The sequence below is a fragment of the Callorhinchus milii genome, unplaced genomic scaffold (genome assembly GCF_018977255.1).
Source record: "Callorhinchus milii isolate IMCB2004 unplaced genomic scaffold, IMCB_Cmil_1.0 Scaffold4, whole genome shotgun sequence".
In the NCBI taxonomy this organism is placed as follows: domain Eukaryota; kingdom Metazoa; phylum Chordata; class Chondrichthyes; order Chimaeriformes; family Callorhinchidae; genus Callorhinchus; species Callorhinchus milii.
This window is the reverse complement of record NW_024704745.1, coordinates 7,833,085-7,847,587: the sequence shown is the minus strand read 5'-3', so window position 1 is coordinate 7,847,587 and position 14,503 is coordinate 7,833,085.

Sequence of the window (14,503 nt, the reverse complement as noted above, 5' to 3'; positions counted from 1 at the left end):
TATCTTAACAATAATAATAATAAAATAAATGATTTATTATTAATTAACTCAAGGAACACAATGTTAAACATCACAAACATTGCTCTTTAGCATCGGACCTTAAAACACAACCAGAAACCATCAGGAGATCATATTATTAAAATTATAATAATAATCCTTGTATTTGATATAACGCCTTATCACATCATCAAGACATCTCAAAGCGCTTCATAGAATATACTGCAAAGTGAATTGACTATATATTTGCGGGTGAAACGTTGCAGCCAATTGCACACAGCGGTGTCCCACAAACAGTCGTGGATTGAGTGACCAAATTATTATTATTTTATTTATTTATTTTGAAGGGATTATTACTCTGGAAGAGTGATCCGCCATTCGACTGACAACCAAGTTCCTACTTACTGCTAGGTAAGCAGAGGCGTGTGGAGTAAGGAAACTTGCCTAACGTTTCGCCCTACCAGGAATCGAACCCAGGTTCTTTATTATTTATAAATAATAATAATAAAACTCACCGTGAGATCTAGGCAACACTGACATTTATTGCCCATGCCTGGACACTTGAAAAAGTGATGGTGGGGCCCTTCTCTTTAAACCACTGCAGTGCTTGTGGCAACAGTGCTAACACAACGGCGTTGGGTTGAGGGAGTTCCAGAATTTTGACAGGTACATGTCCAATCCAGGATGCTAGGATCTCAAGGAGAAATTATTTCCACTGGTCGGTGACTTTATTTTTTTTGTGTGCAAGCTGTTATGTTATGGAATGCTTGACCTCAAAATGTGACTGAGGCTGAATCCTTGTTAACTTTTTAAAAAGGAATTAGATAAGCATCTTAAAATAAATATTCAGCGTTGACCCACAACAACAACAAGATTCCATTTATAGAGCGCCTTTCACGTCGGGAGGACGTCCCGAGGCGCTGGACAGTTGGGTCTGGACCCGAGCAGGGGGGAAACGGTCAGGGTGAGGTGAGGGAAGGGAGGGAGCGAGGAGGGGGTAGAGAGTCGAGAGGGGAGCTGAAGCCACGGTCAAAGAGAAAGGTCTTGAGACCGGCCTTGAAGGAGGAAAGGGAGGAGGCGGCGAAGGCACTGGGGGATGGAGTTCCAGAGCCTAGGGGCTGAGAGGCTGAAGGCCCGGCCACCGATGGTAGGGCAGTTGGAGCGGGGGGTGTGGAGCAGACCGGAGCCAGAGGAACGGAGGGTACAGGCAGGTAGGTAGGGGGATAGTAGGTCGGAGAGGTAGGAGGGAGCGAGGCCGTGAATGGCCTTATAGGTGAGGATGAGGATCTTGAATTCGATCCTCTGGGGGATGGGGAGCCAGTGGAGGCGAGCGAGGGTGGGAGTGATGTGTTCCCGAAGCCTGGTGCGGGACAGTACACGAGCTGCAGAGTTCTGAATGACCTGCAGCTTGTGGAGGGAGGTGGCGGGAAGGCCGGCGAGGAGAGAGTTCCCATAGTCCAGCCTTGAGGTGATAAAGGCGTGGACCAGAGTTTCAGCAGCGTGAGGGGTGAGGTAATGGCGTAGTCTGGCGATGTTTCAATGTGACAAACAAGTCACAGTGAGACTTCTTCCCGACGTATCAGATGTAAGGAATATTATTATTACAGTCTAATCTGTCTTCAACAATCTCTCAAGGGATTGGGCCAAAGTGGCTTTTATATAAGGATGGCCTCTGAGTAAAGATTTGTTGGACTGTCAGGGCTGGTCTAAGATGGTTGTTAACAGTGAGTGTTTGCTAAATGGAGGCAGTTGCTGCAACAGGTTTGACCCGTCCTCTCGACATGAAAGGAACTATATAAATACAAGTTGTTGTTGTTGACTGCATAATAAAAGGAGACATATAAAAGAGTACGTGGAATAAGTCAGGAGAACTTAACTAAGGGACAACTCGTTCAGAGAGCAGACACGTGCACGATGCTTTCTTTTGCACTTTGTAAAAATTTCCAAGGTTTGCGACTCTCTGACACACGATGTAAGCAACTTATTAGTGAGAGAAAGATCAAAATCAGACGGATTGCATTGAGCAACACCGGAGAATGCAGTGAGCATGTTATTAAGCTGCACTCCAGGGAGGTGCCGGGAAGGCCGTAAATATATTTCACGACTGATTCAGTCAGATAAAGATTGTGTCTCAGATTACTAAACATATCTGTGATCATTTGCATTCTCAACCAGTTCTTAATTCCAGTAATTAACCACTACTTGTATTGGTAACGCTGATTGGATCAGATGCCTGCTAAACTGCAGCAAAAGGATGTGTTTTAGGTATATTTTGTTCCAAAATACAGCGTTAATTTTGAAACCGGTTTTCTGTGATGCAAGTTCTTTGAAAAGTTACAGAAAAACGACTTCGAGGTTAAGACTGTTTTTGGCAATTTCTCAAAAATCTTCACATTCTGAAATGCTGAGAAAAAAAATGTACATTTAGATCCAGGTGGGATTTCTCTCCCCTGTTGCTATTGCTTTTCAACTATTGTAACTCTTTTTCAGATTGACTGCACATGCATCTTTCACCAGAATTGCATAAAACTAGTTTAGCCTTTGATGCCTCAAAGTAGCCATCTTTTTCATTTTTGTAAAGCGCAGTGACTGTGTAATTGTAGGCGAACTCGGCAGTCAATTTGTGCACAGCAATGTCCCACAAACAGCCATGAAGTGATTGAAGAATTTTGTCTAGGGGATTGTTGGCCAGGACACCAGGAGAAACTCCCTTCTCTTTTTGAATAGTGCCACGGGATGTTTAATGTCCACCTGAACAGATGGACAGGAGCTCGGATTAATTTCTCGTCTAAAGGACAGCACCTCAGACCATGTAAAGCTTTGATGTTTCAATGACGTGATACATTACTATATAAAATTGTAAGGATTATATTCATTAAGAATTCCTTTTAGCCCATTTGATTTTATCCCTCCAGAATGCCACTCTACCATCTTCCCACCAAAGCATCAAGCTGTTTTTTGGGATGAGTCCAGCATCCTGCCTTCAGCCACTTTACTCATTACAGTCATTAAGGGTAGTTCCCAGGGTTAGTCCTGAAATTGCTCTTTGGAAGCCCTAAACTTCTGCATTACCAGGGAAGGTAATGACAAAAACTTACAATTTATATAGTACCCTTCATACCGGATAGTATCTCAGAACGCTGTGAAAGAAACATAGATATTGAATTACAAGAACCATTGCATCCCACCATATTTTGTGAATGGGATTCAGCATTGCTTATTATCCCTTTGCTTCCGCTAGCGCGATAGGGCCAAGGTTATTGATCGGAACAAGAAGGGCCATACCTCTCTGATCAAAAGCACTAAAAACATAAAGCCTTTGATATTCAATCGTACCAAAAATGATAAAGCCCGTGCGATGCAAATTAGCTTTCTCGAATCGCTTACTAAAGGTCAGGTTTGTATTAAATGTGGGTCAGTGTTGCGCTTTCTTGCTTTCCTCACAAGCTCTTGCACCATTATGAATGCCTATTTAGGACTAGTTCAGCAAGTTCCGTATGATCTATTGGCAGCATTCGACATTGATGATTAATAACTAAACCAAACTCCCTCAAGCACTTCCTGCATGTTGCCAGGTTGCTATATTTGTGGCCGTTATTGATCATGAAACTAAGTCACTGTTCCAACTGCTCGCATCGCAGAGAAGATAAAAGCTGGTTTCGGCTGAGCAAAAAGGATCAGGAAATTTAGAACGCAAAAAAAACGCGGACAATCCCACGTTTTCTTGTTTCAGAATGACGGTGGCAAAAAGGAGCATCGCACATTGGCCACAAGGAGGATAGACACAGGCGTCGGTAATTCTGTACCACCTTTGAATCGTCTTGGGAGAAAAGAAACCAAACGAGGAAGGGAGTGCTGCACTGTGCGTTTGCCTGTTCATGAACCACGGTAGTCAACGTCCCTGTATTTTTCTAACACTAAGCCATCGACGGTCTGTTGTATCCAGTGTAACACCTTGTTTGCTGGGCATTTGATAATAATAATAACAATCCTTGCATTTGATACAGTGCCTTTTCATGTCATTGAGACATCTCAAAGCGCTTCATCGAATATACTGTGATTTTGTGAGCGAACTGCGGCTGCCAATTGTACACAGCAGTGTCCCACAAACAATTGTGGATTGAAAGCAAGCAAAATCAAGCGAGCAAAGTGTTTTTGCAGGCAAAAGCCGAAGGAACTTTAGAATCGTATGAGTCAGGTTGCAGTATTCCTTTAAACGCATTTCATTCCTTATTTAAGGAATGAAGTTAAAATGTGTCTTGAAATCCCCTTTTGGGGCATCTGAAATCCCAAACTCAGTGCCGTCATCGTGGATTCCAGCTTAGCGGTGATCCTTTTCCTTACTAGGGAGATTCGCGGCCTAACTTAATGAGATGAGAGAAGAAAGAAGGAAGAAGAAGGTTGAGGAGTGATCTGATCGAAGTCTTTAAATTATGAGAGGTTTTGATTGAGTCAATAATAATAATAATAATAATAATCCTTGCATTTGATATAGCGCTTTTCACGTCGGGAGGACGTCCCAAAGCGCTTCACAGAATATACTGTAAAGTGAGTTGACTGTATATTTGTGGGCGAACGCGGCAGCCAATTGCGCACAGCAATGTCCCACAAACAGTCATAGATTGAAAATGACCAATTTCATTATTGTTTTTTTTTGTTTTTTGGAGGGATTATCATTAGATGTGTGGAGTAAGGAAACTTGCCCAAGGTTTCGCCCTGCCTGGAATTGAACTCAGGTCTCTCGCTTGCAAAGCGAGTGCTCTAACCACTGAGCTACAGGACTCCACAGAGCTACAGGACTCCACGGGAGATATTATTTCCACTGGTCAGTGAGTCACTAACGAGAGGGCATCAAGTTAAGATAGTTTGTAAACGAGCAAATGGGGAGATAAGGAGAAATATTTTCATGCTCAGAATGGATAGCAAATGAAATGCCCTGTCAGGAGCAGTGGATGAGGCAGAATCCCTATTGGCCTTCAAGAGGGAACTAGACAAATACCTTACAAATACCTGTTTCCATTTTTGCTCACAAACAGCAACGAGGCCCACAACACCCTTTTTGACCTTGCTATGCACATGCCACTTAATAATCCTGACATTTGATATAACGCCTTCTCAAATCATCAAAACATCTCAAAGCAGTTCACAGATTTTTACGTAGCTTGTATACCTACAAAGTGTTTGTGGGCATCTGTGGGGGCCAATTGCATGTAGCAATTTCTCACAAACAGCCTCGGGGTGAAGGACTAAATTATTAATCAGGGAGAAATTTGGCCAGGACATCGGGAGAAACACTTGTGTCTTTTTGGATAATGGCATGGGATTTTTAACGTCCACCCGAACAGGCAGATGGATTTTAACTCCTATCTAAAACTGAAAATCTGAACCAAAATGCTCAGTTTAGGAAGCTGTATGGAACTGCATATCAATAATAATAATAATCCTTGCATTTGATTTTGCACCTTATCACATCTTTGAGATGCCTCAAAGTGCTTCACAGAATATACCGTAAAGTGACTTGACTCAATATCTTGTGGGCGAAACACCACAGCCAATTGCACACAGCAGTGTCCCACAAACAGTCTTGAATTGAGTGACCAAGTTAATGTTATTTTTTTTTGAAGGATTTATTATCTCCGGGAAAGCGATCCACCAATCGCCTGATAACTGGGTTCCAACTTAATGCTGGGTAACCAGAGGTGTGTGGAGTAAGGAAACTTGCCCAACCAAATGCCTTTGGCTTTGACTTTTGCCCTGATTCATATGCTACGACCTTGAAATGATATAAAATGGAATTGATTTCAGCCTGAAAATAGCACGACTTGTGCTGATATTTTCCACGTCTACCTCTATAGTTATGACTAATCAACAAATATTAGAGCTTTTGCAATTTGATTGGCATGGTATTGTTGAGTAGAACGCGTTTTCAATTATGACTAGTTTTATAATAAATAATAATCCTTGCATTTGATATAACGCTTTTCACGTCTTCCAGATGTCTCAAAGCACTTCACAGAATATACTGTAAAGTGAACTGACTGTATATTTGTGGATGAATCTTGGCAGCCAATTGCACACAGCAGTATCCCACAAATAGTCGTGGATTGAAGTGACCAATTTATTATTGGGGTTTTTTTCTTGAGGGATGACTATCAGGCATGTGGAGTAAAAGGAAACTTGCCCAAGGTTTCACCGTGCCGGGAATCAAACCAGGGTCTCTTGCTGGCAGTGTTCTAACAACTGAGCTACAGGACTACACCAAGGTCACGAAGGATGTGGTGAACCTGTTTACGAACATGGAAAGTGGAATCTCCGAGCTTCTGTATGTGATACTCCCATAGAACCATGGAAATTTACGGCACAGAAAGCAGCCATTCAGCCCATTATGATCTGTGTTCAGTTTAGCACCTCATCCGAAGGACGGAATCTCTTTCACAATTCACCGCTCGCCCAAAACTGTTGGAGTGTCAACCTGAACTGTGAGTTCAAAGTGCCAATGTGGGGCTTGAACCCAAAGCCTTCTGATTCAGAGGCAGGAGTTCCACCAACTGAGCCAGGGTGAAATTGACAGCACCAATATACTTTAATGCACTCTCCATGATAAGCTACTGTATGAAGGCCAATTTCTTCTTTCTTCAAATTGCTTTGCTTTCATTTTAAATCTTAAAAAAAAAATGATTTTCAGTCTCGTTTTCCCAGGTGCAATAGCATTTTGTTTCTTCAGTTTTCTTTCCACTGTCAGTCACCTTTAATGTTCATAGGTGTCAAAGGATGTGTTCTGACTAATGTATGCCTTACACCTGAAAAGCCGCATTTATTGTGGACCCACGGTTGTTTCAAATCAACACTGATGTTGTGGTCACAAAATTAGTTTGGATGAAGAAGGCCCATTGGGCCATTTCACCTCAACCTTACGGAAAACACAACCACAAAATGATATTTATGTAGCATCTTTCAAGCACCCTACAGTCTGCCCAGCACAACGTCAAACACTTTCTTAAATTGATTCTACCGCCTTGGTTACAATGTTCGGATTTAGATAGAATATTACAGCACAGAAGGAGGCCATTCGGCCCATTGTGCTGGCTTAAGATAAGGGTTAAAGAAAAATCTCACTTCAAGATCGCAATTAATATCACAATATCTTTCACATAGTTGGGGTAGGATAGAATCCAGCTATCGCAAATACTATCTTAAACAACTTTAATCAGTATTTTCATAATTTGTTTTAAAGGGTGCTTTTTGCATTTTTATGGTATATTTACTTTATGGTTTGTTATATATTTTTTCTTTTTACATTTGGGGACATATTAGTCTGGTGTTGATTTGCATTTCAGAAAAAAATTAATCTTGCCTTAAAACATGAAAAGCGCTATATCAAATGCAAGGATTATTATTATCATAAAGTGCTTCACAGAATTTACTTTAAGGTGCAACTGTGTATGTTTGCATGCAAAATCAGCCGCCAATTTACGCACAATGTCCCTCAAACAGCTATGAAATTAATGATCAATTTTATCTGGAGGATTATTGCCGCCCACCCAATCATTGAACTGCAGTGTCAGCAGAGTCTGTTAACTCAAAATCCCAACACAGGGTTTGAACCCACAACCTTCTGTTTCAGAGGTGAGAGTGCTATCAGCTGAGCCAGGCAGACAGCTCAATAAAGTTTTAATAAAGTGCTCTGATCACTAAAGGTAACCGTGCAGTCTAAAGGTGCTCACTCTTGAGGATTTGACTCACTCAGTAAAGGCTGCATGATTATGAGGAGGTCATCTAATCCATGAACACTGTTCACTGCAATTTAGCAGATCGTTTAATCCCACTTACCTGCCTTTTTCTCCATTCCCCTAAATATCTTTACTTCCCAAGTGTCTACCGATCTGTGTTTAAACATTCTAATAGATTCAGCCTCTGCAGCCCAAATGCACAACTACATTTGGGGAAGCACACTGCACATTCTCCCAGTCCTATTTCTGAAGATACATCTACACCTCATTGAAGAGGAACACAGGCTGGTTAACCAATAGCTCCCTGGGTTACTGTGGATCTGTGTCTCTGTCTGGCTTTGCCACATGTATCTACTTACATGTAATCAAGCAGCAACTGATCCTCATCAGGCTGATTTAAAGATGGTTTGAGATTGAGAGAAAGAAATTTGCAAATGGGCTTTGAATAAACTTTAAATAAAGATGTGTTTCTGATATAGAGGTGAAAGACAGAGATCCTCTGAAATACAGGAGTTCAAAACTGCCAATGGTTAAGTTTCCAAGGCTTTTTTCAAACAAGATACAGAAACACTCCACAGGTTACAATCACGCCTACACACACACACACACACTTTTCTGCAGTTGCTAGCAGTTTATAAACCCGATAGTCTAGACTTTTTTTTCCACTATATTTTCAATTCAATAACTCTTTTCCTGTAATACATAACTATTAATGAGATCAAACAAAATCTTTAGATAACTTCAACCCACACTGGAAATATTTAGCCTCTCGGCTGACGCTGCATTACAGGGTATTCAAAATCTTTCGGCGGTTTTGTAATTGAATTGACACATCGAAAACGGGTGGTTCACAATTCCTCCCAACGCTCTGCAATTAATTGGGATGACTCAATATTGGTGCACTATTTCACTAAATGGGCCATGTTACTGCCTGACTTCTGAAACTTCCTTTGACTGCCCCCTTGATTCAACCAGATTCCAACAAAATAACCAACCTCACAAGAGAGGTTCAGCTGAAGAACATGCCCCCTACCCCTCCCCTTCCTCTTTCAGCCTTTGGTCTCATCTTTCCAGATCTGCCATCTTTCCAACCCAGCATGAAGAAGGGTAAGCAGGATAAGTCCCTCCAGGGAGAGAGTGCGTATTCCATTCCAACAAATATCTTTGGAATTTCCATGTGTAGGTGGGATACATGGACCTCTGTTTAGTTTGGATACGCTTAATAATAATAATAATCCTTGCATTTGGTATAGCGCTTTTCACGTCGGGAGGACGTCCCAAAGCGCTTCACAGAACACACTGTAAAGTGAATTGACTGTATATTTGTGGGCGAACGCGGCAGCCAATTGCACACAGCAATGTCCCACAAACAGTCGTAGATTGAAAGCATGGTGATGGGTTAAGCATGCGTCACGACACTTGGCTGACCAAAAAAAAGGTTTCTTTATAAAAGAAAATGGGAGTTCAGCCTCCTGTCCTCAAGCACTCTTCCTGGTAACCCTGCTTCAGCTGCTAAGCCACTCTCTTGTTCATTTGGGTTGACTAATTTGGTAACCAGAGAAAGATGGGTCCATTGGAACCTTGTTTGTGTTTGCGTGGATTTTAAGTGAGTGTGAAGAGACCCAGTCATTGCTCCCTCCCTCTCTTAGCTCAACATCTGACTCAAGACCTAGCTCTTTGACCACACTTTTGGTCATCTTTCCCCTCCACACCCTTCTGAGCTCAGGTGCCAAGCCAGGGTTGTTAAGCGCCTTGGGACGTCCTCCTGATGTGAAAGGTGCTGTAAAATGTAAATTTGTTAGTTTCAGCCTCATGAGGTTTAGGTTGCCCATATTGTTCAGAAAGAGTGAAACTGCTCTAATAACCTACTGTGATGATAGAGGACTTTCACTCTTGCTAAGCAGATAACCGCCTCCTTTAGCGAGAAATTGTAATTTAAACCATTGTGGAGGCAGAACTGAAACCACGATGGGATTGCAGGAGTGGTCAGGAGCTGCAGTAAGCACAGTGCTGGTTCAACAAGGAGCAGTTCAATAATCTCGAGCTCTGTGGCCACAGGTATACAACAGGATGGTCTTCACAGCAATGCCAAAGAAAGGAGAATGGCGCATTATGAGCATAATTGAGCTCCCAGCCTCAGCTATGCTTTCAACCCTATGTTGGTTGGGATCAGTATTGCATTACTTCTGATTTAAGGAGTTTGATCTGCTCTCACAAAGGAATCAGAGAAAACTTGAACTTGGAGCTACCTTGAGTCCTTGGTCACTCAGGCCAGGCTTGCCCTGCGAGAGAGGTGATCCAGTCACGTGACTTGCTCGGGTGGTCGTGAAGACACGATTCAGATCCACATTGTCCTTTGACAATTTGGTCCTGTAGCTCAATGGTTAGAGCGCTAGCCTTGCAAGCGAGAGACCTGGCTTTGATTCCCAGCAGGATGAAAGTTTGGGCATGTTTCCTTACTCCACACCCCTGATAATAATCCCTCAAGAAAAAAAAGCAATAACATCTGGTCACTCAATCCACGACTGTTTGTGGAACACTGCTGTGCACAATTTGCTGCTGCGTTTCGCCCACGAATATACAGTCAATTCACTTTACAGTATATTCTGTGAAGTGCTTTGAGATGTCTAGAAGACGTGAAAAGCGCTATATCAAATGAAAGGATTACTATTATTTTGGGGCCTAGAAGAGTTTTTGGTGGGGGGGAATTAGGGTTAACCTGCGGGGACAAAATCCTCGTTCCCAAAGTGGAACATTTCGGTCTAATTCAGTTAATGGGGGTGAGCAGGTCTAACTTCGCTCACCAATAAATGTGTTTTTTTAAAAAAAAATGTCAGTGTGTTTGGTAACCTGGCTTTCTGGCCATACGTGGACTGAGGCTCCAAGAAACACCTCACAAAGTGGACATTGGCTCTTCTGTAGCCAGCGGTGTCATTCCCTTTACATTAGCACCACTGTAAAATGTGTGATGCACTATCCACATTATAAATGCAGAATCAAGTGGGGTGTTTCAATGAGAGATACTGTTGCTTGGGTCTCAAGGGGATTAAACTACACACAGTCACAACACAACAGTAAATCTTGGCCAGCGTTTTGAGATGATTCAAAAACATGGTAGCATTTTGCCCAAGTCGAGGGGTGGAGGGAGAAAGAGAAGCAGAGTGTGAGGAGAGGCCAGAGAGGGAAAAAACTAAAACACTGGTTCATCCTGTTCCCTTTGCTTCAAATATTGGTCACGTACCAGCCTCGGGAAACAAGCCCAGTACCTCCAAAGGAGCCTGCGAACATGGCATTTTCTAGAAGGACAGTATCATGCTAATGTGGAGTGTAAACCCACAACCTTCTGACTCAAGAGGAGAGTTCTACCAAGTGAGCTAACCCGACCCATTAATCTAATGTAAGATTGGAAAGTTACAATCTGGTTTCTCTGCAACCTCTGACCACTATTTGGTGGTGGAATTCATCGGTGCCATCGTTAATCAAGATTGTCCTATTTGTATGAAATGAATCTGCAGTGTGTGTATATATATAATATATATGTATGCACATACATATATAATACATATATGCACATATATATATTACATATATGCATGTACATATATATATATATATATATATATCTTTAGAAACTACATTGCATTAATATTTATTGTTCCTGTAAGGTTCACATTGTCTTCACCACCCTGGGGTATTCCCCACACCTACTGTTGCCAAAATGCATGACTATTCATTGAAACGTCATACGTTCCACTCAAATATCGATTTAAGTCACCCACTCACCCGAAAACGTGAACAAAAATGTTTTTTTAAAAAAAGGGAAACATTCCTTTCAAGGATCAAGTTCCCAGAATTTTGAGTTTCCATTTATTTCACAATGCATTTCAGGTTCAAATATTTTTGCACTATTTTTGTAAGAGTCCTTGCATTTGGTATGGCACTTTTCACATCAAGAGAATGTCTCAAAGCACTTCACAGAATTTGGTGTAATAGCCATACCTTTTGTAGGTGAACATGGGATTTAATAGATAGGCAAATAGCAATGTCCCACAAATAGCCATTAAATGCATGACCAATTTTATAATGGGGGTGGGTATTGTTGGCCAGGTCACAGGGAAAAACTCCCTTCTCTTTTTTGAATAGTGCCATGAGATCTTTAACATTCACCTGAACAGGCGGATGAGACCTCACTTTAATGTCTCCAAAAGAGACGGCACCTCCAAGAATGCAGTGTACCCCTGCACTCTGTTGAAGCATCAATTAGCCTGCGACCATGAGTTCAAACTCCAAAAGTTTTCCCCCTTTTCCCTCTAAAAGCGCTCTGGGACGATACCCCCCATAACGTTTCAATGAATTTCAAGTTGTTATTGTACTTCACTGTACACATTCAGCCAAGGGAGTGACTGATCCAGTAATACTACTTGCTGTGGTGACTTCAGGTGGAATGTGCTTAAGATCTCCACAAGGTTCTATGGTTTTTTCTCTCACTGATAATGTTGAGATAAGTGAAATTATCCTCAATTCTGGATCTTAAAATGTCAACCAACGGTCTGACACTGTGACTGAAATGTCACCTGTAGTTTCTTCTCTTGAGCTCACTCGAGGGTTCTGCCTGTGTTGCCCTCGAACTGGATGCAATGAAGTGCTAGACAGCACTGCAGGTAGACTCACCATCTAATATCACAGAAATCTTCACCACAATTGGGGAAAGAACTGGATCAATGACAGGTTTGAAGATCCCCCCCACCCAACCTCTTGAATCAGAAGGTTGTGGGTTCAGAAATAAGCACAGTCCCCTTCAACCCAGATTTCCTCAGCAACTGTTTGATCTGAGTTCCCCCACAAGAATGAAACCTCAACATAAAATAATAATGCTTGCCTTTGAAACGGAGTCTATCATGTCAAAATGTCTCTAAGCAATTCACACAAATGTAGTGACGCAGGAGCAAAGGTCCCATAAAGAGGTACAAAATGAAACTTCCTCAGTTTACAAACATCTAACTTCCACGTGAGCTTGTTTAACATCACGTCAGAGATTGATTCATCAGACAGTGCCCCCAGCACAACACCACTACTAGACTGGAGTGTCAACCTAGACCGTGAGTTCTAAGTGCCGACGTGGGGATTGGACCCACAGCTTCTGACGCAGATGGAAGGATGCTTCCAACTGAGGCAGGCTAACTGAACCCAGGCGACAGTATCACTTCAGAAGATCAAGCTGCATTGATTGTTTTAATCTCATTGGAACATAGGAACAAGAGTTCATTCAGTCCATCGAGCCTGTCCCACCACTTTCAAAGATCATGGCTGATCCACCTCAAAAGTTTTGCCCATGACTATAGTCAAATCATGTTATAGTACTTTCTGTGAAGCGCTTTGAGACATCTAGAGGATGTGAAAAGCGCTATATCAAATGCAAGGATTATTATATTGTTATAAAAGGCTGTGGCCTTACAGAAGCAGAGCACCACTCACTACACAAATTATTTTTACGTGTTCTGGCATGGAAATAATGTTGATTATTACCAATGTTTGCAGACTTTCGTTTGGACCGCTCAACAAGGTCAAAGATGCTGAAAGAAATGCAACCCTTCCCCTACGTTCTGAATCTTTACAAGAAATCATTCTGAGAGCAAAACACTGATATGAAAACCACATGATTTGAAGCCTTGGAAAACTGCTTTATTGTGCAAACTGCAGCTAAATCACCTGCTGTGCTATCATCACAAGTCTGGCAATGCCCTGAATAGCAGCATTCACACATTTATCATATTATCACATCTATCATTTCAGTAAATAAGAACTTCTATCAAGTGTTGCAATGTTATCTTGGGTTTTGGAAGACGGTCCTAAGCAGGTGATTTTGTGTGTGGCAAAGCTGCAGGCATCTTGATGCAACACCACATACAGTGAGCATCTGCGCCTCCATAAATAAAATCATATTGACAAAATACGCTGAATCGCAAACAGAAAGATTTGGTTCCAGAAATACATTAACTATGTAGATTAGGATTATACAACAACAACAAAATTACATTTATAGAGTGCCTTTCACGTCGGGAGGATGCCCCAAAGCGTTGGACAGTCAGGGGCCAGGACTCGAGCATGGGGGAGGAGTGGGGTAGGGGCGAGGGAAGGCAGAGAGATGGGAGGGCGACCGAAGGCACGATCGAAGAGGAGGGTCTTGAGGCTGGCCTTGAAGGAGGCAAGGAAGGAAGCGAGGAGAGAGGACAGTGGGATGGAGTTCCAGAGCGTGGGGGAAGAGAGGCTGAAAGCCCGGCAGTTAGGGCGGGTCGGGCGGGAGACATGGAGCAGATCGGAGCCCGCTGAATGGAGGGAACGGGCAGGTTGGTAGGGAGTCAGCAGGTCAGAGAGGTAGGAGGGGGAAAGGCCATGGATGGCCTTGAAAGTGAGGATGTGGATCTTGAACTCGATCTTCTGAGGGATGGGGGGAGCCAGTGGAGTCGGGCGAGGGTTGGATTGATGGGGTCGCAGAGTCTCGTGCACGAGAGTACACGAGCTGCAGAGTTTTGGATGAACTGCAGCTTGTGAAGGGAAGAATCGCGAAGGCCGATGAGGGAATTTCCGTAATCGAGCCTTGATGTGACGAATGCGTGGGTGAGGGTTTCAGCAGCAGCAGAGTCTGGCAATGTTGCGGAGGTGGTGGTAGGCAGTGCTGGTCATGGCCCGAATGTGGGGGAGAAAGGACAGTTCAGGGTCAAACAAGACACCCAGGTTCCTGACTGGCTTAGTGAGGTTGAACGTGCAGCTGCGGA